Below are 22,500 nucleotides of genomic sequence, written 5' to 3'. Positions count from 1 at the left end.
AAAAAAGTGACAGTTTGCACTGATCACTTTTTTTCCTTTTCACTAGTGATTGACAGGGTGATCAAAGGGTTAATTGGGTGCTGGGAGGTGATCTGGGGGCTAAGTGTACTGTAGTGGGTACTCACAGTAATGATGTGCTCCTCTGCTCCTCTCCTGGAACCAACCGACCAAAAGAAGGAGCAGAGGAGCACAGCAGCCATATAACCCCATCATATTTACTAATATGATGGGTTATCTGGCTGCTGATTCGTTTTTTTGAAAATCATCAACCTGCCAGCCAATGATCGTGGCCGGCAGGTTGATGACGAAGTTCTTCTTTGAATTTTGCCGGCCCGCGATGCGCATGCGCGGGCCGGCATACCCGGAAGTCTCGCGTCTCGCGAGAGGACGCACCGGCGCGTCCACCCAGAACAGCACGACCGCCGCGAAGACGCAATCCTGCGTACGGCGGTCGTGAGGAGGTTAAGTGCTGCTCCTGTATCGCTCTCTTGCCTGTGAGAAGTTTGCTCCTTTCTGCGCTTGTATTCATCTGAAAGTCGAGATTTCACCAACTGTAATGTGAGTTCTGCTTCAGATCTTGTCTCTAATGCATTAATCAGAGGGTTGTATGACTCTGGCAGGCTGCATAAAAGTATTGCTGTCACATGGTTATCTTTGATCTCCTCTCCGAGGTCCCTGAGTTGTGCAACAATCTCCAGCACGCTTCTTATATGTTCTTGCATATCCCCTTCTGGAGTCAGTTTTGACTGATACAGCTTCCTTAGTAAATATAACTTGTTGTTTAAGCTAGAGCTCTCATGTAATCTACGGAGTGCATTCCACATACTTTTGGCAGTATCTTCCCCTTTTATGTGGATAATCTGTTCATCTTCTAACAGTAGGGCTATTGTGGCTCTTGCCTGTCTGTTTTTCTTATCCCACTCCTGGTTGTCTACATCCGGACTGTCTGTGGTGAGGACATCACATGTGTCATCTTTGCTCAGCAACATCTCCATCTTGAACTTCCACATCTGGTAGTTGTCACTATTTAGCTTAGTGATCCCCAGTTTAAGATCCCCGCTGCTAGCCATGATTAATGTACCTTGCTCGTATTCCAAGCACCTGGATACCTCAGAGAAGATTTCCTCTGCAGCTTGATCAAAGATGGTGTGCAGATGAAGACTAGGCCTCTGTTCCGACTGTCTGATGATTCACGTTGTCTGGGCCCATAACCTTTGTTGGCTGGTGCAGATGATGCAGAGAATAATCAGACATATATGGATGGCTGTAGTTTACTAGGATTCATTTGTATTGAAGAGACATACAGCAGAGAGCATGGTCCTCATGTTAGCACAGGAGATATAGAAGAACAACAACCATAGATAACAGGAAAATGCAATAACAGATAGTTAACACATTGAACATTATGATAGAGTATTTGTGTATAGTGACATCTAGTGGTCAGACTCAATACTTCAAATACATAGGCATACAGGGAAATAAACCAAGCAATGTATAACATAGCATGAAACAATGTTCAGTCTCCAACACATGCCAGAGAGGGAGCCTGAGAAAGGTAGGTCAATGGATGAAATGTGATTGAGCGGAAACGTGGGACAAGTTGTTAAAGCGGAAGGATTTAATAAAAGGAGGGGGCGTGCGTCAATTAAAGATGAATTTTAGAAATGTAAGTCCCTGTCACTTATGCAGAGCAGGGGTTTTTCATCGACAAAAATGGGTTAATGACACCCACTAATGGAACAGATGATTTAAAAAAAAATCGGTCCCTGTCAACTATGCAAAGCAGGGGTTTTATTCACAGCAAAACTGGGTTCATGTCACCCACCAATTGAACAGACGATTTTGCAAAAATTTGTTCCCTGTCACCTATGCAGAGCAGGGGTTTGTATACTGCAAAAATTTTAAAATGTCACCTGAGAATGTAACAGATGATTTTTTATTTTTATTTAGTTCCCTGTCACCTACGCAGAGCAGGAGTTTATTCACAGCAAAAATGATAAATTGTCACCCAAGAATGTAACAGACTCTTTTGCACCCTGCTCCCTCTTTTGCTGTGCTGGTGCCTCTGTGCGACCACCGCATCTTCCTCCAAACTGCACATGTCACTCGCATTACCTTGATTCCATGTGGGGTCTAGTAACTCATCATCCTCCACATCATCTTCCACCCACTCTTTCCCCCTGCCCTCCTTGTCAGACTGCAGAAAGCCGCAGCAGTTGGCACCTGTGTTTCGTCATCATCAGAAACGTGCTGCAGTGGTCTTCCCATGTCCTCATCCTGAAACATAAGTGGTTGGGCATCAGTGCACTCAATCTCTTCTACTTCTGGTGCAGGGCTATGTGGATGGCCCTGGGAAACTCTACCAGCAGAGTCATCAAAAAGCATAAGAGACTGCTACATGACTTGGGGCTCAGACTCCTTGGCTGTTTTGCAAGGGGGTGAGGTGAAAGACTGATGGCTATGGGCTGCAGGTGCCAACTCTGATCTTTCAGCAGGAGACTGGGTGGGAGACAATTTGAAGGAAGTGGAGGCACTCTCAGCCACCCAATCTACTATCGACTGTACTTGTTCTGGCCTCACAATTCGTAGAGCCGCATTAGACCCGACCAAAAAACGCTGAAGGTTCTGTCGCCTACTCGCACCTGAGGAAGGTGTTTCACTTGTGCGTGTAGCTGACACAGATCTACCACGTCCTCTCCCTGCAACAGGAGCTCACCAACACCAGAAGCACCACGACCAGGGCCATGTCCATTATTTAACGCTCTCCTCATTCTTTGCGTTCATTAAACAAACTAACAGATGGTTTATGGCGACTATGTAACTGTCACCACCAGACATCTGAGAAGCTCTGACAGACGTCCTTCAGAACCTCCTCCTTGAGGTTCCTTTTGTTTTGCTTTCATTTTCTCATCTCGTTAGCCTCTCTCAGCTGTCATGTAGTTGCACTGATTGCATCCCTTTAAATCCCTCCCCATACTGCATCACTTTGCGGTTTATATTACTTCCTGGAGTGTGTGCATGCTGATCCTACTACTGAGTCTTCTACAGCTAAGTTTTGTTCGTTCATTTGTGTTTTCCTGTTTGCTGGATCCCAGGTGACCCTGACTCCCTCCGTATCAAGTGTAGGGAGCCGGTGGTCGTGTCCCCTCACTATTATAGTGTGTTCAGGTGTTATACAGTCGAGGTACGAGGATATGCGATCATCTACCATTGGGATTTTTGCATAGGCTGAGCAGTTAGGGAGAGAGCCAGGTCTGATGCAGGGCTCTCCCTTTTGTTCCTTAGTTTTGGATCCAGTCAGTCGGATCTTCATTTTGTGTCTTCTAGTTTTCTGTACACCTTCCGTGACAGTAACTGCCAATAGTCAATTAACCCCTTACAGACTGGGCTCATTTTCACCTTAAAGGGAACCTGTCATGTGGATATTTGATTATAATCTAACTAATTATATACAATCATTAACTACTAAAAAGTACCTTAGATGTATTCACTTACTGGTGTGACAGATGGTTACCTCATAATATACACAAAGATGCCACATGCCGCATGCTAATGAGCTGATTTGAGTCCAGCGTGATGTCAGTGAGTCCAGCGTTTTTTCTATTCAGAGCTATAGCCACTCCCCTGCCCACCTGCTGCTGATTCATATGGAAAATAACTGTCAATCAGCAGCAGGTGGGCGAGGAGAGTCAGGAGCTCATGAATATTCAGAACTCATCATTATGAGCTGGAGCTTTTCAATAAAAGATGTTGGCAGATTCACTGGGTCAATTAAAGAAAGTGACCCACCATTTTGCTAAGAGAATCAGTCACTTATTTATGTTGCAAAATTAGTTATACCAGCGCACAACGTAGTGTGTGGCGGTATATAATCACACCCAAATATTACTGAATTATTTATGTGAATGAGGATTATTAAAATATAACATTTACTAGGTCATTTAAAATATAGAGATACTGCTGGGTGAGAAACAACAATTATTACAACAATTATTACATGTACCCCCACAAACAAACAAAGATTACATATACCTCCACAGATAGTGTCTCACGTTGAGGTAAGTAAATGGTTTGGTCTTACCACATCTAGTGGATGCCACGGCCTGTGGAGGGCGGTCCAGGTACTCGATGATTACCGGAATCTGCGTGACCTGGGTGCTGGTGTCTGATGGCAGTGTTGGTACTCCTGTTTGGCCCTATTGTGTCTTTCCTACCTACAGATGGGCTGGGGGCTAATCAAACACCTGCCTAGCACACATGGAGCACCCGCCCAGACACTTTTGAAAGTACGAGGCTAAACACTACCTTCTTCTTTCAGTAAGTAATCTGAGTCTTTATTATACCTATTTAAAGTTGGCACTCAGAATATTTAGTGATCTATATTTAGTATATATTTGCAATTTTTTTCTAGCTACCCTTGAATACATCGTTGAAGTCCCCTGATGAGGTCTGGATACTGAGACCGAAACATGGCATGTAGGGCTGTGCAATTAGGGTATGAATAGTATTAGGCCCCTACTAAGGGCAAGGTTCGGTATGGCGTCGCCCCTGTCGGGGCGGGTGCTCCATGTGTGCTAGGCAGGTGTTTGATTAGCCCCCAGCCCATCTGTAGGTAGGAAAGACACAATAGGGCCAAACAGGAGTACCAACACTGCCATCAGTCACCAGCACCCAGGTCACGCAGATTCCGGTAATCATTGAGTACCTGGACCGCCCTCCACAGGCCGTGGCATCCACTAGACATGGTAAGACCAAACCATTTACTTACCTCAACGTGAGCCACTATCTGTGAAGGTATATGTAATCTTTGTTTGTTTGTGGAGGTACATGTAATAATTGTTGTTTCTTACCCAGCAGTATCTCTATATTTTAAATGACCTAGTAAATGTTATATTTTAATAATCCTCATTCACATAAATAATTCAGTACTTATTTATGTTGCCCTTAGTTAGGACACCATAAAACTTCATGTGTGGATCATTTTGGGAATGACATTTTAGTTTTTGGGGACGTTGGACGTTACAAGGCTTAGAAGTTTAGAAGCAAATCTTGAAATTTTTCAGAAATTTTCAAACACCCAATTTTTAGGGACCAGTTAAAGTCTGAAGTCACTTTGTGAGGCTTACATAACAGTAACCACCCAAAAATGACCCCATTCTAAAACTACACCTCTGAAGGTATTCAAAACTGATTTTACAAACGTCGTTAACCCTTCTGGTGTTCCAAAAGAGTTAAAGGCAAATGGAGATAACATTTCAGAATGATTTTTTGGCAAATTTTCCATTTTAATCAATTTTTTCCAGTAACAAAGCAAGGGTTAACAGCCCAAAAAATGCTATATTTATTGCCCCGATTCTGTAGTTTGCAGAAACACCTCATATGTGGCCGTAAATTACTGTACAAGCACATGATAGGGCGTAGAGGGAAAGGTGCGCCGTGTGGTTTTTGGAAGGCAGATTTTGCTGGTCTAGTTTATTTACACCATGTCCCATTTGAAGCCCCCCTGATGCACCCCTAGAGTAGAAACTTTATAAAAGTGAGCCCATCTAAGAAACTGCACTCCTCAGGGTATTCAAAACTGATTTTACAAACTTTGTTAACCCTTTAGGTGTTGCACGAGAGTTATTGGCAAATGGAGATGAAATTTGAGAATTTCAATTCTTTGGCAAATTTTCCATTTTAATAATTTTTTTCCAGTAACAAAGCAAGGGTTAACAGCCAAACAAAATGCTATATTTATTGCCCGATTCTGTAGTTTGCAGAAACACCCCATATGTGGCCGTAAACAACTGTACGGACACACTGTAGGGCGTAGAGGGAAAGGTGCGCCATGTGGTTTTTGTAAGGCAGATTTTGCTGGACTGGTTTATTTACACCATGTCCCATTTGAAGCCCCCCTGATGCACCCCTAGAGTAGAAACTCCATAAAAGTGACCCCATTTTGGAAACTACCGAATAAGGTGGCAGTTTTGTTGGGACTATTTTTAGGGTACATATGATTTTTGGTTTGTCTATATTACATTTTTGTGAGGCAAGGTTTCCAAAAATAGAAATTCTGAAATGTAATCTCTATTTGCCATAAACTGTTGAGGAACACCTAAAGGGTTAATAAAGTTTGTAAAATCAGTATTGAATACCTTGAGGGGTGTAGTTTCTTAGATGGTGTCGCTTTTATGTAGTTTCTACTCTAGGGATGCATCAGGGGGGGTTCAAATGGGACAGGGTGCCCAAAAAAATGCCATCAAAATCTGCCTTCCAGAAACCATATGGCGTTCCTTACCTTCTGTGCCCTGCCGTTTGGTTATACAGCAGTTTACGACCACATATGGGGTGTTTCTGTAAACTGCAGAATCAGGGTAATAAATATTAAGTTTTGTTTACCGGTTAACCCTTGCAAATGGAAAAAGTTTTGGCACAGTTTTTTTTTATTTTTTTGACCGTGTTTATCTGAGGGGTTAGGTCATAGGGTATTTTTATAGAGCAGATTCTTTTGGATGTGGCGATACCTAACATGTCTACTTTTTTAAATTTATTTATGTTTTACACTATATTATCTTTTTATAAACAAAAAAAAACATTTTAGTATCTCCATCATCTAGTCAGTTTTATTTTAGTTTTTAGCTGATAATCTTAGGTAGTGGCAAATTTTTTGCGGGATGAGAGGACGGTTTTATTGGCACTTTTTGTGTGGGGCATATGACTTTTTGATCGCTTGCTATTACAATTTTTGTGATGTGACAAAAAAATAAAAAATTTTGCACCGTTTTTATTTTATTTTTTTGACCGTGTTCATCTGAGGGGTTAGGTCATGGAGTTTTTTTATAGAGCAGATTCTTATGGACGTGGCGATACCTAATATGTCTATTTTTTTTATTTATTTTAGTTTTACTAACTAATATTTTTGGGGGAAAAAAATTGTTTTAGTGTCTCAAGTCTGAGAACCATAGTTTTTTATCCGACTGTCAATGACTAAATTGGGGAAGGGGAATATAAATTTAGTACTCCATGGAAGTGTGGTACTCCCTGAAGCAACCAATAATGCAGAGGCCCGGATGATCGGGGCACGTGTCACACTGAGTAGTGGTGTCCTTCTGTATCCCCCTCATGTGACACACTCTGGACCCTTTTTTGGGTCCTTCCCTTCTTTCCAGAATGGGGGACACACCTGGAAATTGTTGGCCAGGGACGATCCGGGCGCCTCCAGTTGCCGAGGTACTCCGGCCTGCTCTTTCCCGGTCAGAAAAGATCAGGTCCTTAAGGACTGCCTTATAGAACTGAAGGAATTTCACTGTGTTGCCAGAGCTCTGGGACAGCACAAAAGAGTTGTACAAGGCAACCTGCACCAAGTAGGCCGCAACTTTTTTGTACCATGCCCGGGTTTTGCGCATGGCATTATATGGCTTGACGACTTGATCATAGAGATCTTATATCTGACCAGCAACAGGTTTCCACTGGTAAGGGCACGGGTCTTACCCCTGGGGATAGGTACCTGGAGGGGGTGTGTAGGGAGGCCGCGTTGATTTTTCCGCACGGTCCCACAAGCGGACGTGGATCTGGCGGTGAGGGACTGGAACAAGGGGATACTAGTATAAAAGTTATTCACGTACAGGTGGTAACCCTTATCTAGCAGTGGGTGCATAAGGTCCCACACAAGTTTCCCGCTAACACCCAGAGTGGGGGGACATTCTGGGGGTTGAATACAGGAATCTCGCCCCTCGTACACACAAAACTTGTAGGTGTACCCTGAGGTACTCTCACAAAGTTTGTACAGCTTCACGCCATACCTCGCCCGCTTAGAGGGAACATACTGGCGGAAAAGGATTCTCCCCTTGAAAGCAATGAGAGACTCATCAACCGAGACCTCCCTTCCAGGTACATAGGCCTGCACAAAATTGGCCCCAAAGTGATCGTTGACTGGCCTGATTTTGTACAGGCGGTCATTGGCAGGATCACCTTGGGGGGGAAAGTGGGGTCTGGTAGAGGACGTCCCCACTCCAGTAATGCCTGACACTAGGTTTTTTGACTAGGCCCATGTGCAGCACGAGTCCCCAAAACGTCCTCATCTAGGCTACACTGACCTGAGTCCAGCCACCGGCCCTAGCCAAAAAGGAGCCTTGGTGTTGAGCAACGAACTGTTGGGCATACAGGATTGTTTTCTCCAGCATCAGATTTACAAAGTGGTCACTAAGAAAAAGACTAAAATAGTTGTAACGGATCTCCTGGCACCCCGACCGGGTACCTCAGTTGAATGATGCTCCTAGTGCTTCCCGAGGACTCCAAGCACTCCACTTGACACCGTAAGCGCTGCAGACCCCACGAACCGCCGAAGCTTGGTTGAGGTCTCACCGTCTCCTACCCACCCTTGACCTACGACAGGGCTCCAGGCTCCAGTGGGTGAACCTCTCCTAAATCCAGAGAGCAGGAACAGCTCTAATAGTATAGCCAGGGGAGTATAGCAAATCTTCAGCGTATAGCAATCCCCAGTGTCGATCAGTTACCCAAATACCAGCCTCAACATGATGAAGGGTACAACAGGAACTCTTTATTGAACACACATCATTGACTTATACACATTTTCCAACAAGGTTACCACCCACAGGGTTTTGTAAAAACACGTACAATACACTCAGACACTCCCACACAAAAACCTCCCCTCTGCCTGTGATACAATTACCCCACACAATGGGTTGATGCAATTGTATCACAGGCAGGAGAATACACAGTGTCTTCTGTCCTGGAGACAACCGAGGAGTACGTCAATTATCTCTCAGCACAAAGGGAAAACACCAATACACACGTGGGGACAATAGGACAGACATTACTACTCAAATATACAATGTCCCACCCTTTACAGTACACATAGACATTTAACATATCCCAAAATGGCACGAATTAGACCAGGGGTTCAAAAGTTAGCAAAAGTCCTTTGTGAACAAAGGAAGCCTGGCTGATGAGAGGGCCCATAATCCTGGGGCAGGAGGCTGGTAGCCAGGCTTCTCCACCACCCAGTGGCGAGGTTGGTTTCGTCACAATAGTCATATTCAGTGAAGCCCACTGTGGAAATCTGGATTCCTGGTTGGCCTACAAAATCAGGAATCGCAGGCTCAAAATGCTCTGGGGTACACCAAACAAGTTCACCGGCAGGGGGCTTAGGTGGACATAACTGGTGGGCCAGAAAACTAGTATGAGGCCCAGAGCTGCTCATACTAGTGTGGGCCACAGGGTCCCTAGCATGGCGGTCCCCTTGCTCTGCCTGGCGGCGTCTGCGCCGCCTTGGGGGCTCATCATCATCGCTAGATCACCATATCACACCACCGATCACCATTCTGTTCCGGGTTATCAGGTCCCCAGAGACCTGAATAACCCGGAAACGCAGCAAACCGGAGGTCTGAATTGACCTGCGTTTTGCTGAGATTGCCGACACGGGAGGGGTCACAGGACCCCCCGGCGCATTGTCCCAGGGTGCCTGCTCAATGATTTGAGCAGGCACACAGTTCCGATCACCGCCCGCCGCGCGGCAGTTATCGGAACGACACATGATGTAACAGTATGTCATGTGTCCTTAAGTACCGGGACAAGATGCCGTACCGGTAAGTCATGTGTCCGGAACAGGTTAAGTCTACTGATAGAAAGGCAGTGCCGGTGTCATAAAGAGGAAAAATTTCTTGAGGTCACAAAATAGTGTGACAGGCGAATTTTATACAATTACTTCACGGTCACAATTTTTTTTTAATTTGGCCCCAAATAGAGTGTCTTGCACAAAATGGGTGTTTTTTGAAAACCAAAACATAACAGTGGTATTTAACGCTTGTATTCGACTGTCACAAATGCAGAAAAGTCTCCAAATGCACTAACTTGCACAAATTGATTGTTTTTATAAAACTAGAATATAACAGCTTTATTTATAGCTTGTATTGGACTGTCACAAATGCAGCAAAGGTCGCAAATGTAGTATCTAGCACAAAATGGGCGTTTTTTTTTAAACAAATAAAAAATCTGCGGTATTTAAAGCTTGTATTGGACTGTCACAAATGCTGGAGAGGCCCAAAATGAAGGGTCTTGCACAAAATGGCTGCTTTTTGAAAAACAGAATATAACTGCAGTAGTTAACGCTTGTATTGGACTGTCACAAATGCAGAAAATGCTGCAAATGTAGTATCTAGCACAAAATGGGTGTTTTTTTTAACCAGAATATAACTGCAGCATTTAAAGCTTGTATTGGACTGTCACAAATGCAGCAAAGGCCCCAAATGTAGTCTCTTGCACAAAATGGGTGTTTTTTTTAAATCAGAATATAACTGCGGTATTTAACGCTTCTATTGGTCTGTCACAAATGCAGAGCAGGGAGCAAATGTACTTTTTAGCAAAAACAATATACTTCGTCCCCACAGAATATAACAGATGGATTTACTTGGATCGTACTTTACAGAAAAAAAATATGAAAATGTCACCCCCTGGGTCCCTGAACTCACAGACTGATTCCCTATATTTTTTTGCCTTCCCCTGGCACATATGCAGTGCTGGTGCACATAAAAAAATGGGTATATGTTGCCCGCTGAACTAAAAGAACTGGGTTAAACTATTGTCCCTGGCACATATGCAGTGCTGGTGCACTGAACCTGCACAAAATGTCCGCCGACGCCCACCTAACTAACAGACGGTTAAAATGTATTTTTCTGTGTCACTGGGCTCAGGGCAGGGTAAAAAAATGTTGCACTACACCCACAAAACAAAATCGCTGTAGATCACAGAGATAAAAACAAATTCTGAAAACAGATTCTTTCCTATTCTCTCCCTCACAGCAGCTGCAGCCTATCCCTACACTAATCAGAGCAGAGTGACGTGCAGCGCTACGTGACTCCAGCTTATATAGAGGCTGGGTCACATGCTGCACTGCCCATTTACATGCCATTTGTAGGAATAGCTGTGATGACTTCTAAGGGCCTTTCAAAGAGCGCCATTAAATCGCCGAACACCGCGGGAGGGGAACTGTTAAACTGGCCCATGGAAGTGAGGGAAGGAGCCAGACACCTACCCTCCTGCCGTATCAATCTATCATCACGCCTCTGGTAAGGATCGCTCATGTGCGATCATTTACAATGGCTGATGCTGTGTGAGGAGAGCAAGAGAGGGGCGGGCACCAAAGGCTCTGACGTCTCGTTTACAGAGCAGGGCCACTCGCTGAAGCAGGGAGAAGCTTGTAAACGAGATATCAGTACCTGAGCAGGGTTGATGACGTCGGTGGCAAAATAGAGCAAAATCAATAAAGTAAGTGATTTAGAAAAGTGTTTAATATAATAGCTCTTAGCATACATTTATATAACTCGGATAACCCCTTTCAACCTCATCTGCCACTTCCCTGCCCAAGCCTCCAATCTATCCAGATTCATCTGTAGCTGTATACTGTCCTCTTCAGTGTTAATTACTTTACACAGTTTAGTGTCATCTGTGAAAATTGATATTTTACTGTGTAAGTTTTCCACAAGATCATTAATAAAGATATTGAAGAGAATAGGGCCCAATACTGACCCCTGAGGTACCCCACTAGTGACAGTGACCCAATCTGAGTGTGTACTGTTAATTCCCACCCTATGTTTTCTATCACTGAGACAGTTACTTAGGCCTCATGCACACGACCGTTCTGTTTTTTGTGGTCCGCCCGGAAGCCGCCCATGAGGCCCATTGTAGAAATGCCTATTTTTGTCAGCAAAACGGACAGGAATAGGACATGTTATTTTTTTTTTGCGGGGCCACGGAGCGGACCAATGGACGCGCACAGCTTTTGCGGCCCCATTGAAGTGAATGGGTCCGCACCTGAGCCGCAAAAACTGCGGATCGGATGCGGACCAGAACAACAGTCGTGTGCATGAGGCATTACCCACATGCAGACATTTTCTCCCAGTCCAAGCATTATCATTTTATATACTAACCTTTAATGTGGCACAATATCAAATGCTTTGGAGAATTCAAGATATAGGTCATCCATTGACTCGCCACAGTCAAGTCTAGAACTTATCTCTTCATAGAAACTGATTCAATTAGTTTGGCATGACCAATCCCCTCATGCAGCCATGCTGATACAGCATTATTTATTTACATTGAGGTACTCCAAGATAGCATCTCTTAGAAAACCTTCCAATAGTTTACCCATGACAGATGTTAAACTTACCGCATCAAATTCCTATTAATGTTGATCAAGCACCAAAGTGCTTGTGTGCTCGGGTGCTCTGGCCGAACACATCGATATGCTCATGTGCTCAACCGAGCACAATGGTAGTCAATGGGAGAACCCCAGGCACCCCCTGATCGGAAGAGAAGAAGTTGTCTGGTTCACAAAAAATGGTTAGAAATTAATGGAAGCCCTATCAAAATGGCTTGGAAACAGCATTAAGAGGATGGCTGGATGCGTCTTGGACGTCTTGGAACATTTGTGATCTACACTACTCATGAACAGTGCCATCTATTGGTTTCATAGTCTTAAGACAAGACAATTACTCTTGTCATAAGACTATGAAACCAATAGATGGCGCTGTTCATATTGTTGGGGCGCTAGTAAGTGGGGCACACTGCTCAACAGAGTCCACACACCGTGTAGCACTCAGCCTATAATAGCCTGCGCACTAAGGTGTACATCGGATTGCTGCTATCATTCATACATCTTCTAGCACTTTATTTGCAGTAATATAAGCTTATTAGGGTGTATCTGAGGACTATTGCCCTGCTTTTAATGACTCATGAACAGTGCCATCTTTTGGTTTCATAGTCTTATGACAAAACTGTAAATCCAATAGATGGCGCTGTTCATGAGTAGTGTAGATCGCGAATATTCTAATCGTGAATTTTTATATTTTCCATGCAAAAGGCTACACTAATAATCTTGTCATAAGACTATGAAACCAATAGATGGAGCTGTTCATGAGTCATTAGACAAGATGTGCACTGCAGTGCGTTGTTAACAATGGAACAATACCAAATATGACTATTTATTTTGGTTGTTTGTTTCAGTTTTACATAACAAAGCATTTTTGAAAAGATTTTTTAGTCTCTCCACATTCTGAAAGCCGTAGTTTTATTTATTTTTTGAGCCACTGTCTTGTGTAGGGGCTCATTTTTTTTTTTAGATAAGATGAAGGTTTGATTGGTACTATTATAGGGTGCATATAAATTTTTAATCACTTGCTATTACACTTTTTGTGATGTACAGTGACAAAAAATAGCTTTTTTGACACTGTTTTATTTTATTTTTTTACGGTATTAACCTGAGGGGTTAGGTCATGTGATATTTTTATAGAGCAGGTTATTATGGAAGCGGCGATATATAATACATCTACTTTTTTTTATTTATGTAAGTTTTACACAATGATATCATTTTTAAAACCAAAAAAATCATGTTTTAGTGTCTCTATAGGCTGAGAGACATAGTTTTTTCAATTTTAGGGAGTTTGTCTTAGGTAGGGTACAATTTTTGCGGGATGAGATGATGGCTTGATTGGCACTATTTTGGGGTACTTTGGGACTTTTTGATCGCTTGCTATTGCACTTTTTGTGATGTAAGGTGCCTTTTTTGACACAGTTTATATTTTTTAAGGTGGTCACCTGAGGGGTTAGGTCATGTGTATTTTTATAGAGCAGGTTGTTATGGACCAGGCAATACCTAAGGGCTCCTTCACACTTGCGGCAGGACGGATCCGGCAGGCTGGTCTCCCTGTCGGATCCGTCCTTCCGCTGTTTCGCCGAGCCGCCGGACCGCCGCTCCGTCCCCATTGACTATAATGGGGATGGGGGCTGAGCTCCTGCGCAGCACGGCGGGGCACGGCGAAAGCCGCCAGACTAAAAAGTCGGACATGCAGGACTTTTAAGTCCGGCGGCTTTTGCCGCGCACTGCCGTGCTGCGCCAGAACTCAGCCCCGTCCCCATTATAGTCAATGGGGACGGAGCGGCGGTCCGGCGGCTCGGCGAAACAGCGGAAGGACGGATCCAACATGGAGACCAGCCTGCCGGATCCATCCTGCCGCAAGTGTGAAGGAGCCCTTATACGTATACTTTTTTATTGACTTAAATTTTACACAATATCAGAATTTTTTGAACCAAAAAATAGATTTTTTTTGTGTCTCCATATTCTGAGCCATAGTAGGGGCTCAGTCTTTGTTGTATGAGGTGATGGTTAGATTGGTACTATTTGGGGGGTATACGCCTTTTTGATCGCTTGGTGTTGCACTTTTAGTGATGCAAGGTGATTAAAAAATGGTTTATTTAGCAGTTTTTATTTTATTTTTTTGACAGCGTTCACCTGAGGGGTTAGGTCATGTGATAGGTTTATAGTGCTGGTTGATATGTGTACTTTTCTTTTTTTTGGGCAAAAGGATATATATATATTTTTTTTTTTACTTGAAACTTTTAATTTTTTTAGGAAAACGTTATTTTTGTAACATTTTTTTACTTTATTTTTTGACCCACTCTGGGACTTCAACTTTTGGGGGTCTGATCCCTTTTAAAATGCATGACAATACTTTTTTATTGTTATACATTGGCTATAAGTGTATTACACATTGTAATACACTTACAGCCTTCCTGCCTGTGAAATCCAGGGTGCTGGATCTCATAGGCTCTCCCGGAAGGCAGCCATGATGCCTAAGGAAGGCATTGTGCTGCCCTCCATGCCATTGGGTCCCCGTCAGAGCAGCACGGGGACCCGATGGCTTTTTTCTCCCTGCACAGACATCACACGTGCCGCGGTCAGCGCTGTCCGCGGCTGTTCAGGAGTTAATGCGTCGGCATTGGTGATTTCACTGGCTATGAGTGACTGATGGACCCCTGCCACTGATTGGGTGGGCGCTGCTCCTGCATCCGCCTGATCACTATGAAGAACATGTACTTCTTTGATCCTTAAGTCACAGTCAGAGATGACGTACATGTGCGTCATGGGTCCTTAAGGGGTTAAAGTGAACTGTGCTGCATAAAGGCACTGTGATACTTGAAGGTAATGTCACAGGCCCAAAGAGCTAGACACCCTACTGATCTGATATTAATAACCTATCTTAAGGACAGGTCAACACATTTAACATATCATTTTTTTATTTTTTTTTACAGTGGAACCCTATAGTGATTGATGCCACTGTATGGCACCTGTCTGAGGTGTCTGTTTAACGTATACTTCATATGCATACGTTAAGCATGGGACAAAAATTTGATGTGAACACAGCCTAATAGTGTCTATCAACAAATGAGTTGTTCTATTTATTCCTTATTTTGTTAATCGTTAATATCAAGGACAATAACACACAATTTTATTCAGGAAGTGGAAAGTTGGAAATGATGTCGGAAAAATAAAGTTTCTACCATTTTGATACCAGGGAACAAAACGTACCCAACGGCTAACAGCTTTCCAGCAGAAGTTGAACAATGATAAAGGTTCTAACGTTTTGGTCACTTTTTTTTCCGTATGCATGGCTCATACACTGTAATTTGTTTGTCTTGTTTGATATCTTATCAAATTTAAAGGAAATCTGTCACCAGCGACCTCCCTATCTAACTGTTTGCATAGACACATATCTGTGGTTCACCTGATTAAAATGTTGTTTTTCTTTTGTTGATCCAAGGCTCTGTTCCCGAGTGATGACACTTGTGTAGTGTACGGGAGAGTAATACCCCGTCACTACAGAAGGGTCACTTGGGTACTGTCGTTCCCCCTGTATTTATGGGGAGGTTGGTATAAAACATCTTATAATGTCATGCTATGTATTTTCCTGTTACTGTGAAACGTGCTTATGCAGGCCGGCTAGAGTGTCATTCCAGCTCTGAGTCACTAGAGGGAGCTAGGGAACCCTAGGTTATATAAGGCCCAGTCAGGAAGTAATAGCAGGAGACAGACAGTGGGAGCAGAGGTCAGAAATGATCCTGTGTCTGAGTGAAGGCCAGGCTATGGGCCTGTGAGAGCATAGCAGGCCTGAAGCCTGCCGACTAGGAGAGGGTAGTAAAGGCCCTGTAACCGGGTTCCGGATCCAAGGAAAAGGTTCCCCTCCTGAGTCCTCATCCGTTTAGCTGAAGCAGCATAAGCCAGCCACCAGCCAAGACACAGATTACCACAGAGGCCGATCAGATAAAGCAAGAGGTACTCAAGATAACAGAGGAGGTACTAGATAAGGACAGCTTCAAGGGTACGCCAGATAAAGGGCATTAGACCTTGGAGAGAAAGTCACATGTAGCAGGACCAGTCAGGAATAGTGTGCAAACCGCCTGTACTGCATCTCCTGTAATCAACACTCTGTATAATGCCTTGCTAAGACCGGCCATTCTGTACTCCCAAGAACCAGCTGTATTCACTGATATTCAGTAAATGTTCCAGTTTTTGTTGGCTATCCTATGCTTGCTTCATTCTTCTACAATACCATACACGGCGTGTCACCGTTTAATTGACACTGGCGTCACGAACTGTTAAATACCTGCCTGTTCCAGTATTTGCCCCAATTGAAGACGACAGTGGATCCCAGGTTAGTGAGTCAATCTGCACTACAAAGCCCAGCATACACTACTGACCCCCTGGGACACTGCACTTGTTACACCCAGTAGCCACGCATTTCACTGGCACACTCCTCCCTCGCTGCTTTGCCACTGCCTGGCACCGTTAAACTAAGCAGCCAGGCAGAGGCTGGCCATAGAAAAGAGTGGAGCTTGGGTGCAACAAGAATAGCAACATCCTTGCACCAAAGGCCTAATTTGCATATTAAGAAAATTAGAGTAATCCAGGAAGGGAAAACAACCAAAGAAAAACTGTGTTTTAATCAAGTGAACCACAGCTATTTAACTATGCAAATAGTGTGATAGGTTGGTCGCTGATGACAGATTCCCTTTGCGCCAAGTTTCCAGCTACAAATGGATTATTCATGTTATATAAAATGAGTATCTATCCAAATAGTTCTATAGCAAAGCTATAAGCTTCAGGGGAAGACAGATCTAGAATATTGTCATATGTTTGACTTATCTTTAACCAAACAAAATAACTTTCTGATATGTCATAGATATGGATGTAGCAGCCGCCAAATGGCCATAGCACGCCAAGTTACGGTATTTATGTAGTGTTCCATACACCTAGGGTTAGAACGGCTGCACTATGTGAACAGCATGGTGCATCGGCCATTCATCTGGTGTGCTCTCAGGCTGCCACTGATGCATATTATGAAAGTTCTCTATAGAGAACTTAAAGGGGTTGTCTGAAATCAAGAACATTTTAGCTCAGGCAGGTGCTGGTTTATAGTAACAAAATAAGCAGTACTTATTCACTGAAAGGCTCAGCTTTGAGATCATGAGTGGCCAGACACTTTAAGCTTTATTAAACTACAGCTAGAATAGCACTTTAGACTGTCTTAGCTGCCCCAAGGAGTGAATCCATAGCAAACAAAACTTGACAAAATTGGACTGACTTTCCTGATTTCTTACAGTATGTTGGCATATGTGTCATATTTAAAAGTTTGACATTTTAAAACAAATTGCATTTATTATGTAAGATAAAGACATGACTCATGAAAACAAAATGGAGAAATCTCGAAAACTTTTTAAGAAAACAAGAGCATCTCATCTGTATTATTATATAATAATGTAGATAATAACTAAAGAAATCTGTTTGGCAATGGATCCAATATTTTCTGCACCCTCAAGCAATCTGCTTTATGCATGACCTGCATAACACAGCAGCATCGTCCGTCACAAGGGAAACATGGCTGACTTCCAGTTGCCACAGTACTGAGATTCATTAACCATTCTAAATTTGGTTAAATGATTTCAACTGGAAAAACTAAAAACTTGCACGAAGGGTTTAAAGTGTTGGATGCCCAGATGATTCAAGTTTGTATTGTTTTTTTATTTTGTTAAAATAAAAACACTTCAACAACTTCTTTCCATTTGTGCTTTTTGTACACCAGGTAATGTTGAGATTAAAAACATATGAAGTTGTTAATTGAGATGAGTGAATCGATACTAAATGAATCAAATTCATTAAGAATTTCCCCCCAAATATTATGATTTGTTTTGAAAGAATCATTCAGCATGCCACCATTTTACAAATCAGAAGAAAGAGAAGGAGGCATCTACTACCAAAAAGGGTTCATTTTGAGAGCATCTTTTAATGTAAAAATAAAATCTGACTGTGCTGTGTTATTAACCATGCTGTTTGTTACCCCTAGCTACCATATGTGTACCCATAGTCATCTATGTCACTATCACTGACATTACTAATACTGTCTTCCTCTACCTATTGTCTTTAAATGAGATATGGAGGTAGGGCTGAGAAAGTAAGACGTGGGCCAACGTACTGAGCCAGCCCTACCTTCAGCATTCTGGTACAAAACACACAGGAGAATAAAGCACTACATACCAATTATAGCCAGTGATGTCTCCTGTGATGCAAACATTCTGTTTCCTCATCTTCTCCATTCGGTCAGGACCACCATAGAAACTTGTTTCAGCCACATCTCAACTCTTCAGAGTTTGTCGCACAGACACCTTAGATTCCTCAGCTTTCCATCATCCTCCCAATGTGAATTCCTCATCCTCACAAAAGTGTCACCCAGCTGCCATGACCTACTGTATATTCCGGCGTATAAGACGACTGGGCGTATAAGACGACCCCCAACTTTTCCAGTTGAAATATACGGTTTGGGCTATACTCGCCGTATAAGACTACCCCTCCAACAACATTTACTTTGGCATCAAGATCTGCAGGTAATTGTTGTGCAATTTTCGTCTTTTGCCTCAGTACCATACTATGCCTTTCCAAGAATCTAGTACACCAGGATGCAGTGGCCTTAAATCTGTTGCTGTGATCTGGGTTAGATTTGGCCCACTGAAGTGCAAACAAGCGTATTTTATTTTGTGTCACTACATAACCGTTTTGGCGATGCTCATTCACCATGTCTGCTACATGTTTTTCGAGTTCTGGCCAATGTGGGGTGCCTCTCCTTAGTGCACACTTAACCCTTGGCATACTCTTTAATGCTTTTAATTTGCTTTCCAGTCGCAAACCATCTTTTCTGTTACTCCATATTGTCTTGCAGCAGCGCAGTTATTATGTTCCATGGCAAAGTTTACAACTTTAAATTTGAAACTGGCTTCATATTTCTTTCTTCTTGCTGGTAGAGCCATGATGGGGTCTTGACTGTTAGCCATTTGTATACTGTACTGTATGTACTGGTGCTATACTGTATGAACCGATGCAGATACTGGTGCTGTACTGTATGTACAGGTACAGATACTGGTGTTGTACTGTATTCACCACCACATGTATCTGCTCCCCAGATAGACTCTGTTTTTTCACCACAGAAACTTCACACCAAACTTCATTGGAGATCCGCCAACATTAGAATTGGCTCAAGTGCAGATGCTCCTGCTCCCCCCCTGCCTTCCCTCAGAATCGCCAATCCAACCCAGTATACAACAACCAGCCAATCACAGCAAGCGATGTACCAGTATTTTCTGTGCACACTGCATACAAAGCCTGCTTGGATTGGGTGGGTCAGCTCTCCCTGCCTGCCCAGCCCTCCCTGTCTTCAAGACGATCTGAGCGGTAGTACGCAATGTGATACTGCCGGCATGAGAAAACCGCTGAGAGCAGGAAGAGGGGGCTGCTTCAGGAGCGGCTGGCCGGGATGCAGCACACGGTGGCTCAGCTAGAGGGCGCCTGTCCCTGAAGCTGGAGAAGGACAGCTTCTCCAGTCTTGCTAGGAAGTAAGTTTCAGCACGCTGTATACCGGCATATGAGACGACACCCGGCGTATAAGACGACCCCCGACTTTTGAGAAGATTTTCATGTGTTAAAAAGTAGTCTTATACGCAGGAATATACAGTATATTATGCCTGTTGTGCTCCTCATATACTACACCACAGAAAAATTGTGCTGCCTGTAGTAATAATGCCCTCTATAGTTAATGGCCTCCAGTAATAATAATGCTGACCTACAGTAGCCCTAGTATTAATACATTTCCCTATAATGCCCCCCATGGTAATAATGCCCCACTAATAACACCCATGTTCTGCTCCCAGCAATGATAATGCTACCTAAAGTGCCCCCAGCATTAATTATGCCCCCGTGTTGTGACCCTCGGTAATAATAATGCACTCTGTAGTGCTCCATAGTGCCCCAGTTAGACATGGCCTTGCGGTTCACCCGGCGGTCATTTCACGGAAAACTTTGATCGTTCGCGATTCACCGAACATGCGAACATATGGCGACATTCGCACGCGCCTTATTTTTTTGCATAGCGCCGAACTTTGACCTATGACACATCCATCAGGTGGGACAGGGCAGGCAATTGAGACGTTTAAGCACATGGACACCCCCCCAACTCTATAACAGAACCCGATCTGGCAGCCATTTTACATTATGTGTTTTGCCAGTGTAGGGAGAGGTTGCATTTTGGAGCAGGGACAGTTAGGGACACCAAACGCTAGCTAATAGGGCCAAAAAAGTCCTTTTAAGGACTGGTATAGGTGTGCTATCTATAGATGTGATATAGAGGGGTGTAATATACTTATAATATACTTTCTAACATAAATATTATATTATAGTGTATTTGTATTGTGCCGCAGTTGTGTGCGGTTCTGCAGCGATACCGCAGCTAGACAGAGGGACAAACGCTATTGAAGTAACTATTTGCAACGGGTGTGATATACCTGTTGCCCCCCCAAAAACTGGTCGAGGGCTGCGACATAGCCTTTTCCACAAAATCCTGATTGAGCGGTGCTATATACCTGTTTCCGCCAAATACTGATTGAGGGATACAATATACCTTCTTCCACAAAATACTGATTGAGAGGTGCTATTAAGAGTTGAGCGGACACCTGGATGTTCGGGTTCGACGGGTTCGGCCAAACTTCACAAAAAGTTTGAGTTTGGGATCCGGACTTGACCCGAACTTGACCCAGAACCCGAACCCCATTGAAGTCAATCGGGACCCGAACTTTTGAGCACTAAAATGGCTCTAAAAATGTCATGGAAAGGGCTAGAGGGCTGCAAATGCCAGCAAAATGTGGTTAAGAGCATGGCAAGTGCTCTGCAAACAAATGTGGATAGGGAAATGACTTAAAATAACATAAAATACATAAAAATAAAAAATAATAGTCTTGATATTGGAGGACAAAGTCCATATGCAGTAGAAGGTGGAGGAGGCGGTGGATGTGGCGGTGTAGGTAGAAGCGGCGGTGGAGGATGAGTAGGTAACCTACAATGCTTTTTTGTTTTATTTTTTATTTGTATTTTTTTAAATTAGGATACACTCCAAAACATTGTGAAATATAACCTGTGATAACCCCCTCCAGCCATGCTAAACACACGTTCAGACAATACACTGGCTGCAGGGCAGGCTAGCACCTCCAAGGCGTAAAGGGCAAGCTCAGGCCATGTGCCCAATTTGGAGACCCAGAAGTTGAAGTCAGTCAGTACATGTAGGCGTGTGCACACATACTGCCCCACAATGTCGTACGTCCCCGTGATGTTCACCATCCAATTGGATATCTTCTCTATCAATTTTCGATGTTCTTTTCTGCGCCTACCATGTTGATCACGGTTAGCGGCGAATCAGGGTTCCACGCCGGAGAGAGAGCGTGAGAAAGGGATACCACAAGGGAGGTTAATTGTTTGAAATCAAATGTGATCAAGCGGAAAAGTAGGACAAATTATTGAAACGCAAATATGGAACAAGTTGTTAAAGTTTACGCATTGAATGAAAGACGGTGGCGCGCGTCAATTAAAGAAAAATATTTGAAATTTAATTCCCTGTCACCTATGCAGAGCAGGGGTTTAATCATGGCAAAAATGGTCAAATGTCACCCAAGAATGTAACAGACAAATTAGTGAAATGTTTTCACCTGTCTACTAGGTATAGCAGGGGTATATCACAGCCAAAAATTGGTGAATTTCACTCGAGAATGTAACAGACAAATTAGTGAAATTTGTTTACCTGTCTACTAGGTATAGCAGGGGTATATCGCAGCCACAAATTGGTTAATTTCACCTGAATATGTAACAGACAAATAAATGATGTTTTTTACCTGTCTACTAGGTAGAGCAGGGGTATATCACGCCCCAAAAATTGGTTCATTTCACCCGAATATGTAACAGACAAATTAGTGATTTTAGTGGTATATGACACTCAAAAATTTGTGAATTTCACCCAAAAATGTAACAAACAAATGAGCGCAATTTTTTTACCTGTCTACTACGTATAGCAATAATATATCACACACAAAAATTGGTGAATTTCACCCGAATATTGTAACAGACAAATTAGTGAAATGACATAAAATAAAATACGTACAAATTAAAAAAAATTATATTGATTTATGAGGTGGAGGTCCATATGGAGAAGGAGTTTGAGGAGGCGGTGGATGTAGCGGTGGAAGCGGCGGTGGAGGAGGACGAGGTACCCAACACTGGTTTTTGGTTAAAAACATTTTTTTTATTAGGGTACACTCTAAAAGAGTGGGAAAAATCCAAAATACAACAATGAG

Source organism: Bufo gargarizans, chromosome 1 (genome assembly GCF_014858855.1).
Source record: "Bufo gargarizans isolate SCDJY-AF-19 chromosome 1, ASM1485885v1, whole genome shotgun sequence".
NCBI classification, from domain to species: domain Eukaryota; kingdom Metazoa; phylum Chordata; class Amphibia; order Anura; family Bufonidae; genus Bufo; species Bufo gargarizans.
The sequence above is the reverse complement of the archived record's forward strand: the minus strand, read 5'-3'. Positions refer to the sequence as shown.